General features: G+C 43.0%; 1 protein-coding gene across 2 annotated transcripts in view; it reads left to right on the top strand.

The window, feature by feature from the left end:
* Positions 1-23,045, top strand: part of LOC106978165 (interleukin-36 gamma) — a 174,937-nt gene that overhangs the window by 80,434 nt on the left and 71,458 nt on the right. The window contains exon 3 of one of the 2 annotated variants that reach the window (XM_027033751.2): positions 10,033-10,186. The exons of the other annotated variant lie outside the window; for it this stretch is intronic. The gene's annotated coding sequence lies outside the window, so the exon portion shown is untranslated. The remainder of the gene's footprint in view (positions 1-10,032; positions 10,187-23,045) is intronic. 2 annotated transcript variants of the gene reach the window in all.

The raw sequence follows: 23,045 nt of genomic DNA, 5'->3' as shown, positions 1-23,045 counted from the left end.
GTTTTCTACTTTGGGAGTTCAGGGTCCATTATAGGAGCCTCTGGGGAGACAGTTGACCTCCTAGGATGGGGCAGAAAAAATATATTTATGCAGGGGTTAGGCTCCTGATGGGGCTGGGGGAACCTTGGAGACAAGCTCATGCAACCCTTTCAGAACAGGTGCTGGTACCCTAGCCAGTTACAAATGTAATCAGTATCAATGCTTGATGAACAGTGCATGAGCCTGGATTGAGAATGTATTTGAAAAGATTGTGAATAAGTCAAGCTTTCAGGAGCACAATTCCGCCTTAAAATGCAGATAAGATGTTTTCTGCTTAAAATAATTTTTCTGTTAACTCTGAAATGTGGACTATTTTTTTAAAGTTTATTTATTTATTTATTTATTTATTTATTTATTTATTTATTTGGGGGGAGAGAGAGAATGAGAATGAGGAGGGGAGGGGCACAGAGAGAGACAGACAGAGGATCCAAAGTGGGCTCTGTGCTGACAGCAGACAGCCTGATGTGGGGCTCGAGCTCACAAACCCAAGATCTTGACCTGAGTGGAAGTCAGACGCTTAACCGACTGAGCCACCCAGGTGCCCTTGGACTATTGTTTTTATAAGACTATCTAGCTGCAACTATATGTCTTGGTATCTCCAAGAGTTATTAGACTGTTTTTCCCCCCAGATCTATTGAGATATAATTCAAAAATAACACTGTGTAAGTTTAAGACGTACAACACAACAGTTTGCTATACATATATGTTGCAAAAAGATTACCACTAAGGTTAATCAACACATCCATCACCTCATATAATTATGTGTATGTATCCTTTTTGGTGAGAACATTTAAGATCTACCCTGAGAGCAATTTTCAAGTACAGGTATATGATATGGAATAGTTAACAAGAGTCACCATGTTGTATATTAGATTCCTAGAACTTATTCATCTTATAACTTGAAGTTTGTATCCTTTGACCAAACACACTCTCCCCATTCTTTTCTCTGTTTCTATGAGTTTGCCTTCTTCTCCTCCTCCTCTACTTCCTCCTCCTCTTCCCCCTCCTTATTCTTTTTCCCCTCTTCCTCCAAGATTCCACATATAGGGGGAATAATAAAGTATTTGTCTTTTTCTGTCTGACTTATTTAACTTAGTGTAATGCCCTCAAGGTCCATCCATATGGTCACAATTGGCAGGATTTCCTTATTTTTTATGGCTGAATAATATTCCTCTGTGTGTGTGTGTGTGTGTGTGTGTGTGTGTGTGTGTTATATAAAATATCTTTGACCCATTCATATGTTGGTTGACACGTATGTTGTTTCCGTGTCTTGGCTGTTGTGAATAAAGCTGCAATGAATTTGTGAGCGCAGATGCGTGAGATAGTGATTTCATTTCATTTAGCTATATACCTAGAAGTGGAAATCCTGGATCATGTGGTAGTTCTATCTTTAATTTTTTGAGTAACCTCTATATTGTTTTCCATAGTGGCTGTACCAATTTACATTCCCACCAACAATGCTCTAGGGTTCCCTTTTCTCTACATCCTCAGTGGTATCTCTTCTGCTTTTGATTTGAATTTCCCTGATGATTAGTGGTGTTAGGCATCTTTTCATGTAGCTGTTGGCCATTTGAATTTCTTTGTTGGAAAAATGTCTATTGAGGTCCTCTGCCCATTTTTTAATTGGATTATTTATTTGTTTATTTTTGCTATTGAGTTATAGGTGTTCCTTATAAATTTTGGATATGAATCCCTTACCTGTAATATGGCAGATACCTTCTCCTATTCTGGAGGTTGGCTTTTTGTTTTGATTGTTTATTTTGCTGTGCAAAAGCTTCTCAGCGTGACATAGTCCCCTTGTTTGTTTTTGCTTTTGTTGCTTGTGTTCTTGGTGTCACATCCACGAAACCATTGTCAAGAATAGTGCCAAGGAGCTTTCCCCCTATGTTTTCTTGTAGGAGCTTTACAGTTTCAGGTCTTATTTTTAAGTTTTTAATCTATTTTGAGTTAATTTTTGTAAATGGTGCAAGTTAGGGGCCTCTAATTTCATTCTTTTGCATGTGAATATCCAGTTTTCCCAACACCATGTATTAGAAAGACTATCTTTTTTACACTGAGTATTCTTGACTCCCTTGTTAAATATTAGCTGACCACGTATGCATGGGCTTATGTCTGGACTCTCAATTCTATTCCTTTGTTCTATGTATCTTTTTATGCCAGTACCATACTGTTTTGGTTACTATGGCTTTGTAGTTTAGTTTGAAATTGGGAAGTGTGATGCCTCCAGCTTTGTTCTTTTTCAAAGTTGCTTTGGCTATTCAGGGTCTTTTGTGGTTCCCTACAGATTTTAGGATTTTTTTTTTCCATTTCTGTAAAATATGCCACTAGATTTTTAATAGTTGTTGCATTGAATATATAGATAGCTTTAAGTAGTGTGGACATTTTAATGTATTAATTATTCCAATTCACAAACATGGGATATCTTTCCACTTATTTGGGTTTTCTTCAGTTTCTTTCATCAATGTCTCAAGTTTTCAGTGTATAGATCTTTCACCTTCTTGGTTAAATTATTCCTATTTATTTTGTTGTTTTTGATACTATTGTAAATGGGATTCTTTTTTCTTTATCAAACTTTGTTTAACTCAGAGACCAGCAGAATGCCTGCCCAGGGTAGCCCTCACATTTGTAGAATGATTGAATGACAGGTCATAAACTATGCATGGAATCTAGGAATGGGGCCTTCCCCACTTATTATGGCACTGAATTGAAACCTTGCTGGCTTATGTGGTTCCCTTAGGAAACTGTGAACTTTTTAAAAATTTTTTTAATTTTAATTTTTTTTAAGGTTTATTTACTTTTGGGAGAGCGACAGAGAGACAGAGTGTGAGCGGGGAGAGACAGAGAAAGAAGGAGACACAGAATTCAAAGCAGGCTGCAGGCTCTGAGCTGTCAGCACAGAGCCTGACGCGGGGCTCAAACTCGCAAACTATGAGATCCTGACCTGAGCCGAAGTCAGACACTCAACCGACTGAGCCACCCAGGTGCCCCAGGAAGCTGTGAACTCTTAAAGCTGGGTCTAGCACAGTGCCTAGCATGCAAACTGAGACAGGAAAATTTGCTGCCTGCATGGGTGCACAGGAATTTGACAGTTTTCCCTCAAATAAGTACGTGCCTGCTATGTGCCAGGTACTGTGCTTGCTCTATGTTGTCCGTAGGAGAGAGTTCCTGACTTTTCCAGGTAGGAGGGAAATAGACCTTACTGTGGGGCAAGGATCGCTCAGCAAACTGGCTCACCGAGCAGCCTTCTGAATCTTAATTAGGTTCCTAATACCTTGATATCAGGAATGTGGTCACAAGAATGCCGTCCTTGGTCAGTTGTATGTTCCACAGGGAATCTAAAAGCTGCCTCCTGTTCAGTGCATCAATTTCTTGTGAGTTTGGTAAGCAATAGTCAGTTCTCAACTCTGAACCCTCATAAAATTGAATGGCTGTTTTTGCAGACATGCTAGAGGTCCTGTCTAGGGAACCTGATGGACATTCCTGTTTTGCTTCCACAGTCTTCACTCTACAAATTAATACTGGTCCCCAAACTTCACTGAAGGAATTACTACCTTCCTCAGAGTCTTTATGCTGGGGTCAGCAGGACCTGGTGGTCTGATAGCTCTGTGGGCTCTCTTGACAGAGAACACAGAGATGCCTTCAGCCTGTTGATGTGATTAGAAGCTGAGTGAAGGAGGGTGAAAGCCAGTGACAGAAAGGGAGGTCTGCAAGAGACTCAAGCGTCATTTGTGAGTTAAACCATTCTATTTCTAAGGACTTGAGATTGAGGTCGGGAGTCTCAAATCTACTTCTCTATCTTCTAGCATCCAGGTTGCATGAGTTCCCATTCTTTTTTGCTCAAGGGAAATTTTTGGAGCCATGGGGCAATGCCCCTTGACGTAGTAGTTTCTACAGTTCTGCCATGTCTCATCCCAGCCCCATAGCCTGGACCCCAAACCTGGCAGCATCCTGACCATCTTAGGAAGTGAAACCTCTTATTGTGTCAGACAGGCATATTGCACAATACGTGTATCAAACCCTGTCTCTCCAAGAAGACTAGTCAGGCCACAGAACTTCCTTCAAGTCCCTAATAAACGGAAAACTTCTTACTACAGAAATAGTTGCACTGGGGGAGGACCTAGAAGAGTGACGGTGGTGTAGATGGCAATGCAGGCCCAGGAAAATGGAACAAGCAGAAGTGGGGAGTTGGCAATGCCAGGATGTAGTGGGAAGATTCATCTCTTGAGTCATTCAAGCCCTTACCAACTGCACGTTGCCCTCTGTGCTGGTCATCTTTCCAAGACAGGAGACTGGCATTTAGTCAGAGCGGGTGCTTTGGTGCCACCTTATGTCTGATATTAAGCCTCTCGCCTCTCTTATCAAGCCTGGCCTCACCCAATGGTCTTTAATCATTTTGAACAGGAAGACAACCCAAATAATCATGGGTTAGTTCTTATATTATCATGTTTAATTGTAGTATCTACTCTCTGCTATGGGCCATTTCTTTCTTATTGACTCTCTTGTGCAGAACAGCATTAAGGCATGACTGTCCCCACCATTTTTGCCAAGTCCCATCTCATCCTTGGCATTGACTTCCAATATTCTTAAGAGTCTGTCATTTTGGGGGCACCTGAGTGGCTCAGTCAGTTGAGCATCCAACTTCGGCTCAGGCCATGATCTCATGGTATGCCGTCAGCGCAGAGCCTGCTTTGGATCCTCTGTCTCCCTCTCTCTCTGTCCCTCCCCCCTCTCAAAAATAAATAAGCATTAAAAAAAAAAGAGTCTGTCATTTCTTTCCACCATTTCCATGGGTCTTTCTGGTGTCTGAAAGTATTTACAGTGTCCTGTGTAGCCATGCCAGTCTCCATGGATACTTCTCTCCTTTTCTTTCTGTTTCAGTGATTAATTCAGATTGGGAGAGTGTGATTTTAGTTTTGAGACCTCTGCTCTTCCTTGTATAGCATCATCTCCATTGGGCCTGCCCCACTCTTGGATCCAGGTACTCAGGGCAGACAGGCAGATTCCAGGGATGGGCCATTTCCCTGCTTGGTCTAGAACAAGGAGGACTCAAATATATAGGCAGGCCACTGGGTCTGGTGAGTATATGGTCTGCAGAGGCTTCTCCCTGTTGACTGAGTCATTATTCCACCTCTGAGAGGCCAATGGAAACTTGTCTTTCCTTTGGATTCAGTAGCAAAAGCCCTTTTGGTAGGTAAGGTGGATGCCAGGCATTTTTCTACTCTATATCTTTTATTGCACATAATGGGTGTAAGACAGTCAGCCCCAAACACTGGGCTCTAGTGCCGCTTATACTAGGAGTCTGGAAACATTGTCTATAAAGAGCCAGTTAGTAAATATTTTAGGTTTTGTGGGTCTTAGGGTCTCTGTTGCAACTACTTAAGTCTCCCATTATTGTGAGAAAGCAGCCATAGAAAACATGTAAATGAATGAGCTTAACTGGATTTATCTTTCAGGTCATAGGATGCAAGCCCCTGTCTTATACCATTGTATTAAATCATTTTTCTCAGATGTAAACTTAGAAATAATACTTTAAAAAAAAACCACCCGTCCTTTGTTGAGCAACTATTACGTACCAGGTGCTTCTTTTCATTGTCTTATTTAGTCTTTATAATAAACTTTAAGGCAGATAGTATGACCCATTTCACCTATGTGAAAACTGAGGCTGACAGAGATAACTTATCTAAGATCACACAACTAGTAAATGCTGGAACCATGACTCAAACATGGTTTAGTTGAACCTAACCAGATTCTTTTTTTTTTTTTTAAATCACTGAGCCAAATCACTGTGTTAATTGTTACACATATTTTTTTTTTAATCCCATCTTGTGCTGTCCACAGGGCACAGACCTCTTTCTCAATGATCCAATTATCTTCTAAATGACATTGGCTTGGCAGATTCATGAATCTTGGCAACTCTGCCCATAAATGTTTCCACACTGTCCTTTTAGGATTAGGGTAAACTCTGTTCCCTTGTCCTCCCTCCTTATCCCACCTGGCTGTGACATGTTATGTGAATTATCTTCTTTCTCCTTCTCTCAGGGTCGCCCTGGCACCTTGCGAACTGGGTGTTTATTTCTCTCTCTTCCCTTTTCTGAGTTTCTTCCTTATTCCTTTTCACTTTCTCACCTGCTCCTGTCAGCTCTGTTGTTTGATTTCTTTTGTCCTTTCCTATCTCCTCAAGACTTTGTTATAGCACTCTCAAAAAAAAAAAAAAAAAAAATCCCTTTAGGATTACTACCCTTGGAATCATCAGCTTAAAAAAAAATAATGCTTACAAATACTTTGCTCCTAAAATTATGATGAAATTCTTCTCTCCTAAACTGCCTGGGTTGTGTGTATTCTACTTGCTGGTTATTACATAATGGAAGGTGATTTGGCCATTTCCTTCCAGGATTCAGTTAATTTCGCTTCTCCAATCACTTCCTTCTTGTTGGCTGTAACTGAGGTTTCTATCTTCTGGAAATAGGAAGTTCCTAGTCAAGCCACTCAGGATTTGTTGGGTTCAATGGTCCAGTCTGGGGCCCAGATTCTAGGTGGTTGATCTCCCCTAATTAGTAAGCAATGTGGAATGAGGAAGTCTGATTGTATAAAGGTATTATAAACATTCTGCCCAAACTCCAATATAATGGATAGGTATTCCAGAATTCACCAACCTCTGACTTGGGTTTCCTTTTTCTCCATGGCATTAGAGGGTTGGAAAATCTTCCAGCATGTAGTCATAAATCTATGAGGCTGCCTCACATGACCCGTTTTTCAAAGTAGGTTTTCACAAGGGAGGATGTTTGATATGATAGTTCTAGACATGATCTATCAAAGTTAACTGATGACGTGCAAGCAGAAAGTTGTATGTTAGAACTAGTAGTGATTTACAAAACATCCTTCTCAGGCTTTTTGTTAATATACACGCTCATTTTCAGAGTTTCAAATAATACAAACATTTAAAGTACAAAGGAGAAGCCCTTCACTACCCCCCTGCCCCATTGCCTTTCTCACTGGATGAACCATTTCACCAGAAAGTATCCCAGTCACTGCAACCCAAGGACTCACCCATCCATTCATTCATCAACCACCATCAGCTGTTTGAATAGGCCTTTTTTTTGAGCACTTCCTGACTGCCTGGGATCTGTAGATTTCTCCCATCTTCATACTCCATTGTCAATTCAAACCCTTCTCCCTTCTTACCTAGGGCATTTAAATCATGTCCTAATTGGTTTGATTGCTGCCATGGAAGCTCCATCCATCCATTCATTCCTTGTACACCAGCCACAGGGATATATATCTCCACAAAGCAAATCTGGTGACATCAAGTCCTTGCTCACATTTCATCACTGGCTCCCTATCTCCTTTGTGAATGAGTCCAAGCACCGGAGCATGCCAAGCAAGGTTCACCATGGAATCCTCTGCTCTCCTCTCCTACCCCACACTTTAACCTTCCCAAACTATTTGTAGTCCCTTGAATGCAATATTCTTTCTAGCCTCTGTGCTTTCGCACAACCTGGAACCTCCATCTCCTCTTTGTAGTTTGTCCATCGTCTAATCCTTCAAGACTCAGTTCATACTTTACCTCCTCCATAACATGCCCCTTCCCAAGCTAAATGGTGGGTGTCCTTCCTCTGTGCCGTGAGCCTCTAACACCCTCCGCAAACCTCCGTCATCATGCTTTATTTGCTCATCTCCCTTACTATTAACATACCTGTTGCAGGGCTTGGATTATAGCTCTCATTTCCATGCCTTGCACATGACAGTGCTTCCCAAATGTTGGCTGACCAAATGAATGAAAGCCAGGAGTGATCATGCTGCCACTCTCATGGCTTCCATCTTGAGCTAGCTTCCTCTGACAAGAAAGTACTTCCTTAGAAAAGAATATCCTGGATTAAAAACAGAGACTCACCAGAAGCACAATGTCCGTCTCAGAATGAACTCCTCAGTCAGCAGCCTTGTTGATAAGCAGAGACAGTAGGTCGGCCTGATCTGGGCCTGATCAGGGATGTTGTCCTCCTGGAAAAGTTTAGTTCCTTCTGCAAAGGCACAGTGAACACCTTGCTACCCTGGCTTGAGTCAGAACGGTGTCCATCTACTTTTCTGGGGAATCCTGAGCTCTTTATGAAGTCTTCTGGGACAGGGAGGTGACAGGAGCTGTCACTATTACCAGGAAGAGATGGTGTTCTGTTCCATGTTTCATCACAAATGCCTGGGAGGTACATTTCTGGAGAGACACTCCCATTTTACCCAAAAGGCAATTTTCAGGTGTTTCTTGAGGACTTTTCCCAATTACTCTGGGAAGGTGGGAGATCCAGAAAGATGAAATCAGAGGTGATGACAAGTCAGGGTAGGTAGCTTTTGGAATGACTTCCATCATTCATCCCACCAAGCACCATGTAAGTTGTGTTTGTGGTGCATGTGTGCCATGGGTGCACAGAGGAAGGAGAACAAAACTATACAAGCCATGGTACTTGTCCTCAAGGAATTTTTGCAAATGCCTACGATTTAAGGCAGAATATGGCAGGTGTTGTGACGTGTATAAGCTTCCATGGAGGGGTCATCTGCCCTTTCCTCTACGTGCGCTTAGGGACATGGCCAGGTCAGAGGAGGGGGAGAAACACGGTTTGGCTCTCGGTGAACTGAGAGTGCTCTGGGCTGCACACTGAGATGGTGTTTGGGAAATTGTGGGTTCATGTTGGAGGGATTGTTCACTGCAGAGCAAAGTGAGGACCTGAAAGCACCAGGAAAGGCATGAGGTGAGTGGTGAGTGTCTCCTCACTTTGGACCAGGGACTGTAAGAAAGAAGTGGGCTGACCTTGGCAAACTGGGCTGTGGACTGGGGTCTCCATGTGGTCATTGTTGCTCTCTGGCTTGGAGCCCTGAAAGGGATGGATACCTACTATCAGACATCCTGGGGAGAAGGCAAGCTGGGGCAGGAGGAGGGCCCTGGTGCATATGGGGTCAATCTTAGGCATCTGGCAGCTGGGGCGAGGACTCTGAGCCTTGGACCTGCCTGGAACCCATCGTGGGGGGTAGGGGCAGGGGAAGTGGGGGTGAGCTGGTTCCTACCACACTGAGAGACTCTACGAGTGAGGCAAGGAAGGAGGCCCTGGACTGTGGGCCTGGAGGTAGCCACAATGCACGTGGCAATTTTACTCCCCTTCGTTCATCCTCAAGCCTTCAGAAAAGCCTCATTGAAGGCAGGAAGGTGGTCTCAGAGATTTAGGGGAGGGCAACATCCCTTCTCCAGAGCTGATAGTACAGGAGCAGTTAGGAGGCATTGTGTGCCCAGCAGTGCAGCCACCTCATGAATGGTCCCCAAGGTCAGGGGCTGGGTGCCTTTGCTCACTGTAGTATCCCCAGACACTAGAGCAGCGCCTAGCAGGTAGCCAGTGCTCAGTACAATTTGATTGACTTGAATGAATGAATGAATGAGTGAATGTCACCAACAGCAGTGTGAGTGTGGCAAACTGAGGTGGAAGTCGGAGGGAGATTCTGAGACAGTGTCCTTGGGACTCTTAGAAGGTGATCGCTGGGGATGCATTTCTGTCCTCATAATTAGGCATAAGGCATATTTGACCCCTGTGAAACCTGGGCATGTTGTAAGTGGTTAATGAATTGAAATAGAATGTGTTATTCAAAATGTACTACTTTGGCATGTGGATTATTTTGAGCTGAAGGCAATCAGACTCAAAACCCAGCTTATTACCTCTCCCTAAAATACCTAAACTACCTAAAATAATTTAGATAAGGGGCCTGTACCAGAAAGAGGGCTATTACCAGAGATAAGTTTTATCTGTAAGACTTTTCTGCTTCAGAGGACAAACATCTGATTACCACACATCTTATTTGCCTGCGAATTGTCCTCCTTCCCTCTGAAGCCCCAGGCCCCTAGCCTTTTCCCTAGCTCAGAATGGCTCCATTGCTTGACTGCTTTGGGTCTCATATTTTTATGGGGCCTCTATGCAAATGAAATTAAATTTGCTTTTCTCCTGTTAATCTGTCTTACAGCAATTTAATTATTAGACCAGCTAACAAACCTAGAAGAGAAGAAGGGAAATTTTGTCTGTCCGTGCAGAATCCTCACCACTGGCCTTCCCCCATCTAGGAGCCCAACTTCACCTTCCCTCTCCCTGGATGTCTGCTTCAGCAGGGCATCTGGCAGGTTTGTACTGTGCAAAAGGAGGCCTAAGGAAATGGTTACTGGGGTCTCTACATCCAGACATGATCTGAAGAGGAGTGGTTCTGTGAGTGCATTGGAGAATAATGGGAGGGCTTTGAGTGCCTGGGTGGTTCACTCTTGGCTAGTCCAGGTCGCCGGTATTGTTTGCCTACTGCTGGGGCCTGTCCACATCTCTGGTTGCAGGATGCTTGTGGACTAGGGAGCATGAGATGGACCCTAGGTGCCCCTCTTTAGGGGATAGGCTACCCCTATGTCTCTGAGTTTGGGGTAGAAGTCCATGACCTCAGCATGCCCCATTGTGACGTCATTAGTTAGTTTAGGTGGGGTCTCCTTCCCTGAGGCCCTTCCAAGGCTCACACAGCCAGCCCTGATGGCACTTTCTTTAATCTCTCAGCCCTCTTCTTCTTGCTTACCACACCTGGCACACAGGCTTTCTGTCTGTTTCTTGACTTGTCAGTCTTGCCCCTAACTGAGGGCAAGTTGGTTTATGTTTTTCTCATCAAGATGTCCTTTGACCCCCAAGTCTCATTCTCTGTCTCCAGTTCCAGCCATCTTTTTTTTTTTTTTTTTTTAATTACGATGGTATGTATAGGCAGCATAGAATGTTATTAGTTTCAGGGGTACGACACAGTGATCTGACAATTCTATACATTATGTAATGCTCACCGTGGTAAGTGTAGTTACCATCTATCACCATACAGTGTTTTTTAATATTACCATGAACCCTATGCTGTACTTCCATCCTTGTGACTCTATCTATCTATCTATCTATCTATTTATTATTTTTAGAATATAATTTATTGTCAAATTGGCTAACGTACAGTGTCTAGAGTATGCTCTTGGTTTTGGGAGTAGATTCCTGTGATTAATCACTCACGTATAACACCCAGTGCTCATTCCAGCAAGTGCCCTCCTCAATGCCCATCACCCATTTTCCCCTCTCCCCGGCTCCCCACATCAACCCTCAGTTTGTTTTCTGTATTTAAGAGTCTCTTATGGTTTGCCTCTCTCCCTCTCTGTTTGTAACTATTTTTTTCCCCTTCCCTTCCCCCATGGGTGACTTAACTTATTTTATACCTGGAAGTTTGTATCCTTAATCCCCTTCATCTATTTCACCCAGCCCCACAACCCCTTTCCTTCTGGCAGCCAGTTAGTTCTCTGTATTTACAAGTCTGTTTCCATTTTTTGTTTGTTTTATTTTTTAGATTCCACATATGAACATAAATGACATCATATAGAATTCGTCTTTCTCTTTCTGACTTATTTCACTTAGCATAGTATCGTCTGTGTCAATCCTTGTTGTTGCAAATGGCAAGATCTCATTCTTTTTTATGGATGAGTAATATTTCATCATGTATATTACATATAATAAACATATACATTTATGATAGTTTAAATATATATAATAGATACCATATTTTTTATAAAACTGGGTGGCTACATGCAAAAGAATGAAGCTGGACCATTTTATTACACCATACACAAAAATGAACTCAACATGGATTAAAGACCTAAATGTGGGACCCAAAGCCATAAAGCTCCTCAAAGGAAACAGGTAGTGGTCTCTTAGCTATGGGCTTCGGCAGTATATTTATGGATATGTCTCCTCAGTTAAGGGAAACAAAACCAAAAATAAACGAATGGGACTCTAGACCAAAATAAAAAGTTCTAGCTACTCATTAGCACATTACTCCTGTGTATTTGCTTCTTGCTGTCTGAAATGATCTCTCATCTGTTGTTTGCTGGCAGACTGCTCCACTAGCCTGTGGCCACAATTGGAGCATACCCCTGCTGCCTTGTTCCTCTTGCGTCCCAGGCCAGGGTGGAGGATTAAGAACTTTTGAGTGGAGATTGGTCAAATGAGCCAGCTGGCTCCTGTCTTAGGTTTCACTCCAGATTTTCCAAAGGATGCAGGCCCTGAAATATTAGAGTCATTCAGTTCAGTGCCTTTGGGTGGGCGGTTTGTGTCCCTGGCTCCTGCCTGGTGGATTTGCCTGCTGTGGCTGAGTGGGTAGGTTCCCTGCCCTTTCTCACTTCTTACTTCCTCTTGGGAGTTCCATCTGAAATTGCTTGTTCAGTTCAGAGAATGACCTTGCCCAACAGGGTTCTACTCCACGTGGTCTTAAGGCACCCAAGAACTCTTGCTCGGATCTCTCCTATTGAGCTACTGAAGTCAGTTTGTAGATGAGGAATGAGTCTAGCCGAGGGTCAAGCCACAGATTGGGGAAGTTGCAGACTCCCATGTAGGTGCCCAATTTCCGCCTGGAGTTTTCCCCACAGGGGTGTTCAGTAAGAGAGAGGGCAGGATGTTACACTGTGCTCCTGGGGAAGCCCAGGACTGAAATCTCAGCCAAGGGCCACATTCTTCAGGAACTTGCTCAACTAGTCCTGACAGTGGGAGTTGGCCCCTGCCTGATTATCTTACTACAAATGGCTCCGTGGACAAGGGGACTAGGTCGGTATGAGTGGAGATGAAGGGAAAGGGGAATAAGACCACAATGTTTTCTCTGAACCCACAGCAGTCTTGCTGGCTTTAACGCAGATTGTTCGACTGTCAGATCACTTAGCTCTTACATTATCTTGTGGACAACCAGATCTCAGGAATCAGCCAGATTTTGTGAACTTTGGTAAGTTCCTGGACTCCCTCTTTCCTGAGATTGATTTCTTAGGAGACACTATTTTATTTATTTATTTAAATTAAAAAAAATTTATTTATTTTTGAGATAGAGAAAGAGCATGAACGGGAGAGGGTTAGAGAGAAGGAGACACAGAATCCGAAGCAGGCTCCAGGCTCTGAGCTGTCAGCACAGAACCCGACACGGGGCTTGAAGTCACGGACTGTGAGATCATGACCTGAGCCGAAATCGGATCCTTAACCGACTGAGCCACCCAGGCTCCCCAGGAGACACTATTTTCTCCTACTGTAGGATTCACCTCAGTCTTTGTTTGCTGGACAGGGAAATTTGCCCTTCTTCTTCTTCTTCTTCTTCTTCTTCTTCTTCTTCTTCTTCTTCTTTTTTTAATGTGTACTTATTTTAGAGAGAGAGAACATGTAGGGGAGAGTCAGAGAGAGGGAGACAGAGGATCCAAAGTGGGCTCTGCACTGACAGCAGGGAGCCCAATGTGGGGCTTGAACCCACGAACCATGAGGTCATGACCTGAGCCAAAGTCGGGCTCTTAGTCAATTGAGCCACCCAGGCTCCCCTGCTCTTACTTCTTCTAAGTGCTAGTCAAAAGAAAGCAATCCTGAAAATAAGCAAACAACACATGTGACCTTCCCCTCTGGTCTTTAAGCTCCTAGAGAGCCATGACAAAATCAACTCCCTCCCCTCCTATGACACCTTGCTTGTGATGAGCACTCAACTAATGGGTGGAATTATCATTGAATGTTGGGTTCTAGGAGATAGTCAGTGGGTGAGTCAAAAAGACCAAAGAGAATTAGCCTCTGCCCTCATAGCCTTCTCACTAAAAGTCATTCATCTTCCTGGCCTGATGTCCTTATGTTTAAAATGAAGACCTATCTCTCAGGGTTGTTATAAAGATAAACACGGTCCCGTATGTGAAAGCATCTAACAGAGAAGGACCATGGTCAACACACAGGAAATACTAGTTTGCCTCCCTTCCTCCTTCTTTCTTCTCTTCCTAATGAGAGTGGCCTCCTTTTCACTGTTGATATCAAATCTCTGATAGTAGTGATAATCCAACAGGGATCACTGGTTATGTGTGTGTACGTGTGCATTAAGACTGGAAAGTGTTAACTGGCAACATTCATTCATAAAGAGCTCACTTGGTCTGGGGTTGTAGTAGGGAGGGGGAATCTTGTTCCCCAGTCAGCATCACTGTCTCTTTGTTTCATTAGTTCCTTGAGGCTGCTGTCCAAATGGAGCCCCCTGCAGTGAGCTCACCATGAATTTTCCAGCATCCTCTGTTCCCAAAAAGTATAATTGCCTTCCATATAGTATTTTTAGTATTACTAGGAATACAAAGATGAATTAAATATAGGTACCTCTCTTCAGGGAACTTATCTTGAGTACAAGAAATTAATGGGAGGTGCTGAGAAGAGGCACCCCTTTTTGCCACCCCCAAGGCTGTGCACCTCTTGGAAAGACTCCATGTAGGCAATCATACACACAGACATCCTTCTTTCTGACCACAACCTTCCTGTTTCTCACTCCCATACTCTCAAAGTGCCAATTATTCACCCTTATCAGGACCACTAGACCACAGATATCCTCCCTCTCTATCTGTCTTTCTGCTTTTGCTTCCTTATTCAGCCAGTCTAGTTTCTGTGCTCCAGCTGTTCAACCATTTTCTTGCTGGTCTTCTCAGCAGCCTTTCCCTTTTTCTTCCCTAATACTTCCTAGGCAAAACCCCAGGCCTAGTTGTATTGATGGTCTGTTTCTTCTGCATCTCTATTGGGGCTGCTGGAGGCTGTTGAAGACAACCACCTAGCCTCACGGATGAGTGCCACCTGGATGCATGGGCTCTCACATTGTCTGTCAGTCCTACAAAGCTCTCACAGCAATGATTTCAAATTCTCACCATTGACCTCAAATCCTGATCCCACCTCTCCCCCTCATACTTAGTCCTTGAAAATAGACACCCCCAGGAGAGCTCCTCCAGCATTTCCTGTCATGCTTCCAGCCTGCATCCCACCCAACCCAGCAATCTGTTCTCTTATTACTGGAGTGGGAGAGGTTTTTTATCCTTCCACCCAGGCCTGGAACCTCCTGACCCACTGTTGTATGATAAAGAGTTTATCTTGTTTTTTCCCTAGATACCTGTTAAGGAATTTTTGAAACCCTTGAAGTTTCTGACTCTTGGCAGAGCCCCTAGATAACGTCAGGATGGAAGCTAGTGTCCAGAAATATCAATCACGTGATTAGAAGATTGGGGCTTTGAGCCACACGATGATACCAGTCAACTCTTCCTCCCAGCCTCCTGGGAGGCCAGGAGAGGGGGACTGAAGATTGACTTCAGTCATGTGGCCAATGATTTAATCAAACATGCTTCCATAATGAAATCCCAGAAAAACTCTAGATGCTGAGCTTGGAGAAGCCTCCTTGTTGTTGAACACAACCATGTGCTGGGAGTCTGATGCATCCTGACTCCACATGGAGAGAGCAGGGAAGCTCTCTGTTCCCTCCCAGACCTTTCCCTCTGTGTCTTGGCATTTGGCTGGTCCCCCTGATTTGTATCCTATGTAATAAAATAGTAATGATAACAGCACTTTCCTGAATTCTGTAACTCTTTCTAATGAATTATAAAACCCAAGGGGGTCTTGGGATCTTCTGAATTTATAGCCAGTCAGTCGGAAGTATGTATGCCCTGGGGGCCCTTGAAGTGCCACTGGCACCTGAGGTCAGGACAGTCTTACTGGGGACCATGTCCTTTAACTTGTGGAGTCTGCACTAACTCTGGGTGGTTACTGCTAGAATTGAATTGAAGTACACCCAATTAGGGTTGAAATGGAACACCCGTCTTCTCAAGGATCTTGCTGTCTTGGGATCTCCCTCTCCCTCATGTTCAACCTTTTACTCTCTACTGGCTCCTTCTCACTAGAGCCTCTCATGCCTTGCTTATTTAAATCAAATCAAAACAAAACAAAACAAAACAAAACAAAACAAAACTTCTTTGTTTCTCTTCAAAAAGTGCCTTCACTTGTTTTTCCTCCTATTCCTCAGCCCTCAACACATTTGCTTCCTCCCTCCACTGGATCAAAACTTCTCTGATGAAGGCCATCCTTGTCCCCACAGTCATTGATCACTTTGAGCCTTTTTTTCCCCTAAAAAACAAACAAACAAACAAAAAACCAAAAAAAACAAAAAAAACCACCTTGACTGGCAGCATCATTTCACACTACTGATCATTTTCTTCTTAAGCCACAATCCCCTCCTGCCCCAGTTTCTGCAATACCACTATGGTTTCCTTTGGCCACTCCTTTCCCGGTCTCCTATCTAGTCTTCTTCTGTTAACCCCTTAACTATGCCAAACTGCAACTATTGTCCACTTCCTACCCTCCTGTTTGGTTCCTAGCCTGTGAAAGTCTCACCATCCCCCCAGATACCTAGAGCATCAACTTGAGCCCTTTATTTTCTTCACCACTCCAACCTCATATCTAATAACCACCATGCTTGGTTCCTTTTACTTCCCAAGTACTCACGTCTCCATGCATTTACATCCTCTGCTTCTGTTGCTCCCCAGTCCAGATGACAACCTCCAGCTCACTTCCTCAGTAGTCTCCCTGCTTCTAGTTTTGTGACCCTCCAACCTGTTCTCCTACAGCCAGAGTGATATTTCTAGAACAGATGCAGTCATGTGGAGCCAGAGCCTATGTGGGACCTGCCCTTTGGCAAGTACCAGTGACTTTTTGTTGAATGAAGGAATGAATGTTATTCCCTTCTTTAAGACCCTTCACGAATTTCCCATGGCTCTTAGAGTCCAAGCTCCTGGACACAGTTTCTAGCCCTCTTGACTTGGCTCTTGCCCATCCCTCTTTTTGGCCGTGAATGTATTATGCTCACCCTTCTTCTATTTGGAACACCCTTCCCTTCCTTTGGCTGGGTAACTGTTATTCATCCCTTACATCCCAGCCTTCACAGGCTTTTTCCTGCCCCACCTGCCATATGTCCTAGTCACTTCCTGCTCCACCTAATATATACTTATTACATTGCATTGCAGTTGTTTGCATTATGATTTACATACCCACTAGCAGTATCTCAACATCCCCATCACTCCACATTTTTGGCAACACTTGATATAGCCAAACTTTAAGAATTTTGACAGTCTATTTGGTGTAAAATGGTATCTTACTATGCTTTAATTTCCATTTCTCTATTAAATTTTTTTTGTTTGTTTTAGAGAGAGGGAGAGAGAGAGAGAGAGAGAGAGAGAGGGAATGTGAGCCTGAGCAGGGGAGTGTCAGAGGGGGAGAGAGAGAGAATCTTAAGCAGGCTCCCCACAGAGCTTGATACCATGACCCTGGGATCATGACTTGAGCTGAAATCAAGTCGGATACTCAACCGACTGACCCACCGAGGCGCACCCCCCCCATTTCTCTAATTTTTAATGAGATGGATCATCTTTTCAAATGTTTCTAGTCATTTATATTTACTTTTCTATGAAATGCATCTGCTTTTTCTTGCTGGATTAAAAAGAAAGTATTTGTAGGAGTTCTTTATATTCTGAATACTAATCTTTGGTGAAATGTATATGTTGCAAATTTTATACCCCGGTTTGTGGCTTGCCTTTCCACTTTTTAATGGTATCTCTTAATGAAAAAAGTTTAACATTCAAAATGAGGTCGACGTGTTCAGTTTCCCATTTATGGTTTATGCCTTTAGTGTCTGGTTTAAGGAATCACTCCCTGACCCCAAATCACAAAGGTTTTAAAGTTTTGCTTTATAAGAGACTCTTGAAAACTGAGAACAAACTGAGGGTTGATGGGGGGCGGGAGGGAGAGGAGGGTGGGTGATGGGTATTGAGGAGGGCATCTTTTGGGATGAGCACTGGGTGTTGTATGGAAACCAATTTGACAATAAATTTCATATATTGAAAAAAAAATAAAGTTTTGCTTTTCACATTTTGCTGTTCTTACATTTAATGGAGTGCCTCCTCTGCTGGAGAGCAGCTGCACAAGGACAGGAGGTATGGTCTTGTTTCATGCTGATCCCCAGAGCTCTGTGTAGTGACTGGTACCCAGTAAGGGATCAGTGATTGAATGAATGATTGAATAATTGAAGGTAGAAACAGAGTGGTGTGGGAATTCAGAGGGGGCAAGAGGTACCTTTGAGAAGGTGAAGGAGATAAAGTAAGATGGTGGTTCTCAATCCTGGGTTTACACTAGAGTTTCCTGGGGGAGCATTAAAATGTAGACAGTTTTACCCCAGAGATTCTTTGTGATGGGTCTGAGGCATGATCTGGGCATCAGGTGATCCTAATATGGGATCAGGGCAGAAAGCACTGGATTTTGAGGTAAAATAGTGCTGTGGCCAAGGGAACAGAAGCTGGGCTTAGTAGACTTGGGCTTGAATTTCAGCCTTGTCACTGACTAGCTGTGTGCTCTTACACTTTTGAACCTGCTTTCTTTGCCTACAAAATGGGTGTAATAACACCTGCCTGCCATGGTGGTTATGAGAGTTAGAGGAGATAAATGTGTTCCCAGAATGAAGGGTATTCTTAATAATTTGTAGTATGTATGTATGTATAAGTTATATTTTTCACAGAGGAGATGACATTTGAGCCAGACCTTGATGCCTGCATGAAACGTAAGCATATGGTGATTGAGAGAGAAGGGCCATTCAGGTGGAAGGAATGTAATGATTCAAGGGCGTGAGGAGAAGACATGCTGGGGGAGAGTGAGCGGGCCAGTTAGCACTGGCAGACAGTGCAAGAAAGAGAGAAGTGGGGAATCTGCCAGAGGAGATGGGTGATGACCAGGTGCCAAGGGTATGGCTCCTCAGAGATTCCTATGGGTGCTATTGTCTTCAACAAATCTCCAGCCTAGCCCTAAGTGAGCAAGAATTCTGGATTCTCTCTCTGTCTCTGTCTCTCCCTTCATTCCCAGACCAGAACAGTGACTGATTTTTAGGAGGAGAGTCAAAGCAGGGTGGCTGTGGGGATCCAGGGGACAGAATACAAGAATGTTCCACATATTCTCTTACTGAATTCCTACCTTAGTACCCCATCTACTCCAAGGCAATGCCCAGTGGGGGTTCTTCTTTCTCCCTCTCCCATATGCCTAGATTATCTTTTTTTTCCATCTCTATCATATTATCTATCACATCTGTTCTGTGCCACAGTTTTTGCATCTGCCTTTCCTCTTTTCTAGATCCTGAGTGTTCCTAGAGGTTTAGATCATTTCCTTCTTATTTACTTGTTCCCCAGAGCACAGAGAGTGCTTAATACATAAATTTTATTTAAATGGTTAATGATTTAAATAAAATTTTATTTAAATGGATATGTTGCACATCTAATTGGCTCCTGGATCAGTGCATTCTTTTCTAGCGTAACCAGGGATGGGGAACCATATCGAAGGCAGGGCTACGCCAGGTAGAAGTGCATAGAACCTTCTCCCTCACTGCTAAAAAACAGGATGGGAAGGTGCCAAAAAACAAAACCTTCCACTTTTAGAAATGTAAAACATGTGACACTTGTCACACTTAGGTGTTATCTTGCTGAGAAGTTGCTGCTGATGTTTTATGACCGCATTGTTTACCCAGATGTGGATTTGTCCCATGTGAGGAACTGAGGACAGGAATATTGTTGATGCACACTCCTGATAGGGAAGCCAATACTCAGAGAATTGTCATGAAGTTTTTGAAGAATTGTTTTGCATTTTTTTAAACATTTACTTGAATGGGTGGTTTAACTTAGTTGTGAAACCTGACAAAATGTTTGAGGTATTCTCGTAATGATGGCTTTGGTTTTTAGAAAAGTTATTATTTCTGGCAATACTTAAACAGCATGGTCATGTGTTTCTTAAGGCCTATCTTCTATTGTGATAGTAAAACTATATCATCGCTATGCTGAAAAATGCTTATCCTTTTGTCCTCTGTAGGCATGTATAAACTTAGCTTGTCCCCAAAACTAAATCAGGTGAGTAAACTGCAGTGTACTAAGAAAATGGGAGGGACCAAACAATCTCTGTTTTATTTACTCTGTTGGAAATCACATATCCATCAGGAGGCTCTTTGACCACAAACAACTCTCATGAATGGATAAAAATAAGAGTTAACAGCATCAATTTGCATTAAAAAAAAAAACAAACTTCAGCATGTTTTAGATAGATTATTGGTTGGGTAAGCTGATAGATATATAATTTTGGGGGGAATTGGTTGTTGCCCTTAGTGGTTTGACTTATTTCAAAGTTATACCTACTTTTGTTGTGAAATAGTCTGGATTCTCTTAAAAAAAGTTGGCTTGGGGCGCCTCGGTGAGTCAGTCAGTTGAGTGGCTGACTTTGGCTCAGGCCATGATCTCACAGCTCATGAATTCCAGCCCTGCGATGGGCTCTGTGCTGACAGCTCAGAGCCTGGAGCCTGCTTTGGATTCTGTCTCTCTGGCTTTCTCTGCCCCTCTCCCGCTCGTGCTCTGTCTCAGTCTCTCTCTCTCAAAAGTAAATAAACATAAAAAAATTAAAAACAGCAACAACAACAACAAAAAGTTGGCTTGTATAATGCTGAGAAGTACTGAACTACTCATCTGAAAGAGTAGGCCTGAGAAATAATTTGAACATGTTTAGAGATGGACACCACTGACATCTACCTCTGTCCTAACTGGCTGCTCAGATATAGACAGGAAGGATAAGAGGAGTAACAATTAAAAGTAGGTGCTGAGCTATGTGTGATCTAGTTGATCTACAACACTGGAAAGACTGGGCCAACGGACCTCCGGGAAGAAGGGTGTGCATTTATTGATCACACTACATGAAAGTCACTATGATAAGCCCTGGAAAAATGAAGTGGAGTAAGAATTGGTCTCTGATCTTAAGAGGCTGACAGATTTGGGGGGAGACAGATAAAAATATTTAATAAAAATATTTAATGTTATAAATGCTCTGATGGAGTTGTGTGCAAGAGATCAAGAGAAGGGCTGGTTGATTGAGTCCCAAGCACAATGGGAGAGCACATTCCTGAGCAGCTACTGGTACTGAGTCTCAAAAGAGGAATAGTACACGAGAGGGGTGGGGAATGTCAGGCAAAGAGATTTCAGGTAGGGTCTCTGCAGGAAGTGATGAAAAATGAGACTAGAAAGTAGGCAGGGACCAGATTAAGAAGAGTCTCATTGTAGGGAGGCAAAGGTGATCTGAGTGACACAGTCAGTTTTGCATTTCAGCAAGTTCATTTTCACACTATAACATAGAAAAAGCTGGAGCTGGGCCAGACTTGAAGCAGGGAGACAGAAAGTCTGGGGGAAGTGATGAGGCCCTGAAACAAGGCAGCAGTGGTAAGGAGAGAGTGGAAGAGATAGAATTGAGGTTTTTTCCAAAGTAAAATCAGAATGGACTTAGTGACCAATTGGATATGCGTGTGGTTCAGGAAGCAAAATCTGAGGATAACTCTGAGACTTCTAGGTTGACCTAGTAAAGTGGCATTATCTAACACCACCTGGAAGCCAGAGGGATGATCAACTTTGTTTGTTTGTTTTGGGGGGAGTGATATATAAGGAGTTACTATGTTAAAGTTGGGATACGTGAATTTGGTATGTCTTTGGGATTTATGGGTAAATCTCCCCAAATGGCAGTTGAATATGTCTGTCTGGGATGAGGAAATAAGAACAGTTTGGCCGGTGATACACAGTTGGAAGTGGTCATTGTATTTCTCAGAACTTAGAGACGGTAGCTGAATGGAGAGGGCAACCCTGAAGGAGCTGGGTGTGGAGCTAGGGGAGTAAATGCTCTCATCTCTCACACCGCTGCCTTCTTCTTCTTTTTCTTTTCTTTTTTTTTTTTTTTTTTGTGATTTTTGTTTCTATGTTATTTCAGATTCCCAGTGGAACCTCCATAAATTCTCCTTTTTTCTTTATTTTAATTTATTTTTTAAATTTACATTCAAGTTAGTTAGCGTATAATGCAACAGTGATTTCAGGAGTAGATTCCTTAGTGCCCCTTCCCCATTTAGCCCATCCCCCCCTCCCATAACCCCTCCAGTAAACCTCTGTTTGTTCTCCATATTTAAGAATCTCTTATGTTTTGTCCCCCTCTCTGTTTGTATATTATTTTTGCTTCCCTTCCTTTATGGTCATGTGTTTTATATCTTAAAGTCCTCATATGAATGAAGTCATGATATTTGTCTTTGTCTGACTAATTTTGCTTAGCATAATACCCTCTAGTTCCATCCACGTAGTTGCAAATGGCAAGATTTCATTCTTTTTGATTGCTGAGTAATACTCCATTGTGTGTGTGTGTGTGTGTGTGTGTGTGTGTGTGTGTGTTCTTTATCCATTCATTTGTCGATGGACATTTGGGCTCTTTCCATACTTTGGCTATTGTTGATAGTACCACTATAAACAGTGGGGTTCATGTGCCCCTTCAAAACAGCATACCTATATCCCTTGGATAAATACCTAGTAGTGCAATTGCTGGGTCGTAGGGTAGTTCTATTTTTAATTTTTTGAGGAACATTCCATACTGTTTTCCAGAGTGGCTACACCAGTTTGCATTGCTACCAGCAGTGCAAAAGAGATCCTCTTTTTCTGCATCCTCGCCAACATCTGTTGTTACCTGAGTTGTTAATGTTAGCGATTCTGACATCGCACCTCTGCCTTCTGACTTCCTCTCAGTTCCTCCTGCTGGCTAAACCCAACTGAAAGACAGCAGGGGAGCCCAGTGGATATAGTCCCATAAGGGTCAGCGTCCTAGGGAACAGAGCAGGATGGAGAAGGGTGATACAGGATCTGGGGGTTCAAAAGGAATATATCCTGGACAACCACCATCTGTGGGCAGGTAGTGCAAGAATTGTCAGTAAAGGAGACTGAGGAGCCAGAGGCCAGAAGAAAAACCAGGTGACTCAGAAGCTAAAGGGAAAAGGAAGTAGAAATGGCCCATGGTGCCCAATGCTGCAGAAGTCAGGCAAAACAAGGATTGAATCCATTAGGTTTGGCAATTAGGAGACCTTCACAAAAGTAGTTTTAATGGAGTGGTAGAGCCAGAACTGGTAGAGCCAGTTAAAGTGGATTAAACAATAAAAAAGGATTTTCATTTCTAGCAGTATGGATGACTAGTTATACAGAGCAGTTTCTCCTAGTAAAAGACATCCGAAAAAGCTGGATAAACTAGTTTTAACTTAAATAGTTTTAAAAGCATGACTGAGCTGATGAGAGAAACGACTTGATGTGAGTT

This window comes from Acinonyx jubatus, chromosome A3 (genome assembly GCF_027475565.1).
Source record: "Acinonyx jubatus isolate Ajub_Pintada_27869175 chromosome A3, VMU_Ajub_asm_v1.0, whole genome shotgun sequence".
Classification (NCBI taxonomy): domain Eukaryota; kingdom Metazoa; phylum Chordata; class Mammalia; order Carnivora; family Felidae; genus Acinonyx; species Acinonyx jubatus.
Note: the sequence above shows the minus strand (reverse complement) of the source record. Positions and strands in the feature narration are given on the sequence as shown.